A 2,380-nucleotide genomic window follows, 5' to 3' on the forward strand; every position below is an offset into this window, starting at 1 on the left:
GCTTGAGCCCAGGAGTGTGAGGTTGCTGTGAGCTAGGCTGACGCCACGGCACTCACTCTAGCCAGGGCAACACAGTGAGACTGTCTCAAAAAAAAAAAAAAAAAAAAAAGCAAGCAAATGTTCTTAAAGCCCCACCCAATACTTAAATTTACTCTGTGCTTCAAAATGTTGTAAAACAGTTGTCTTGAGGTAGGAAAAAAAGAGGTTCATTTAAATTATGTTTGTTGAGTGAATTTTCTAGTGTGAGTTGTGGAAACCAGTCTTATAATTAGAATCATACCTCATATAATTAAACAGTACCTACAGGGAGAGAGCCAGTCTCAATAAATGCCAGCGCTTTCTGTTTCATTATATAAATAAACAAGCTCCAATAGAGACTTTTGCTTTATAGAGAGGAACCTGGGCTTTAATCTTTCACTATCATTTTAACAACTGAAAGAAAATCTGTTTACTATGGAGAAGCAGCAACATTGAGGTACCTTGGATCAATGTTTCCTTGAAATGAATGCCAAACCACAAAAAAGATTAAAGAATCTCTCTTATTGAGCATTCTCCACACTGCCTCCCACTCCCCACCCCAAGCAGCTTGTTTCTTGCTGTAAATTGTGAAAGCCTTAGGAGTTCTAGAAATTAGTTCAGAAGGTGTGCAAATAGGTTAACACAGAATATACTTCTTCCAGCAAGATTAAAACTTCCTTAGTCTAAGAAAGTATTTTCTGGATCTACCTTCAATTAATAAGCTTACTGTTTTCTAAACTTTCTACATTTAACACTCATCATGGACCAGGCACTGTGTTAAAACATTATTTCAATCTTTACAACAATGCTGTGAAGTAAGTACTATTATTATCATTTTACTCTCGAATATACTAAAGCTCAGAGACAGAGGTTACCAAGGTCTCATAGTTATTAATATGTGGCAGAGTTGAGTTGAAACCCAGGCTTTCCGGACCTGGCACTGAGAAATCTTACCTAAGGAGGCCATCAGTAAGGACCTAGTAGAAAACTGTGATGTGGAATTCAACTCAACTATACCAATCAAGTGATTTGTACCATTGTAGACGGTATTTTTATGGAGTTCAATATCTATTACACATTGATAGTGAGGACTTCTAATACATAAATTCTTTACTAAGTTTTTGAGAGTGGTTGTGAAATTGATCAACAGACTACATGTTCTAAGTGGCAATAAGAGTTTTTGACAGGGTACATATGAGTCATTTAATTTTTAAGATTCAAAAATAGGATGGATTGAAAGGTTCTGGGCAGAAAGGAAGCATGTGATGGCAGTTTGTCAATGAAACTTCTAAGAACCAAGAAAGGAGGACTGCCTGTGCATCTATCTATTAATAAATGCTATGATGATTTAGACTGACACATGGGGCTTAGGAGACCCCATATAGGAAAGAGTAGGTTTTAATGAAAAGTGAAATACCAATTCAACAAATACATTTTAATAAACTTTTTTGTGTTTATGCCATCTTTCATAATGTATGTTTTTCCTAAATGCCTAACCTAGGAAACACATGTGTGCAAACATGTGCCAAACAAATGACTATAACAGTGTGATTTATTGAAAAGAAAGCAATAATAATTTAATTCTTCAGAACCTCTTCACTTTTACATATGTCAAATTCTCTAATCCTTTCTCCTCAAAGATGGACTATGGTTGAGGGACAAATGATAAAGTAAAAGATTTTCAACTGCTAATTGCTAAATCTTCATCAGTTATATTATTCGAAAAGTCCTCTTTTGTCTCATTTCTTCAAATTTTGAAATAAGTTGTTTTGCTGATCCATCTGACTACAATTCTAATGAAGACTGGCTTTACTAGCACTTTTAGAAAAAAGCTCAGTACTCCACATTGAAGGCCAAATCAAATGGACCGTTATTTCTAGTGTGGAGTAATCTATGCCCAATCTCTCCTTACAATGGGGAACAATGGGGACAAAGGTCCCAAACATACAGAAAGCCTACTTAGGTCTCAGGTACTGTGCTAGGCTCTTTCCCTAGTTTGTCCAAAGTCATAGCATATGAGTCACAGATCCAGGATTCAAATTCAGGTCTGACTCTAGAGCCTTTTCTGCTACATTATATCTGTTACTGAGTGTAATTCAAAAATGTAATACTCATCACGGACCAGGCACTGTGTTAACACATCTCAATTAATCTTTACAACAATCCTATCTGAAAATCTGTAGCTGTAAAAGAATTTTATACAATATATATAAAAAATCAAGATTTTTCATGCAAGCTAAAATATCTAAAAATAGTTTGAGGTTATCCTGATAGCCATTCCGCTATCCATTTCTCACTCTCTTCAGCAATATTTCCTTTCACTTACAGCTACTTGACCATCCTACACTAAATAGGCAGATAA

This window comes from Propithecus coquereli, unplaced genomic scaffold, assembly GCF_000956105.1.
Source record: "Propithecus coquereli isolate 6110/MARCELLA unplaced genomic scaffold, Pcoq_1.0 Scaffold56, whole genome shotgun sequence".
Classification (NCBI taxonomy): Eukaryota; Metazoa; Chordata; class Mammalia; order Primates; family Indriidae; genus Propithecus; species Propithecus coquereli.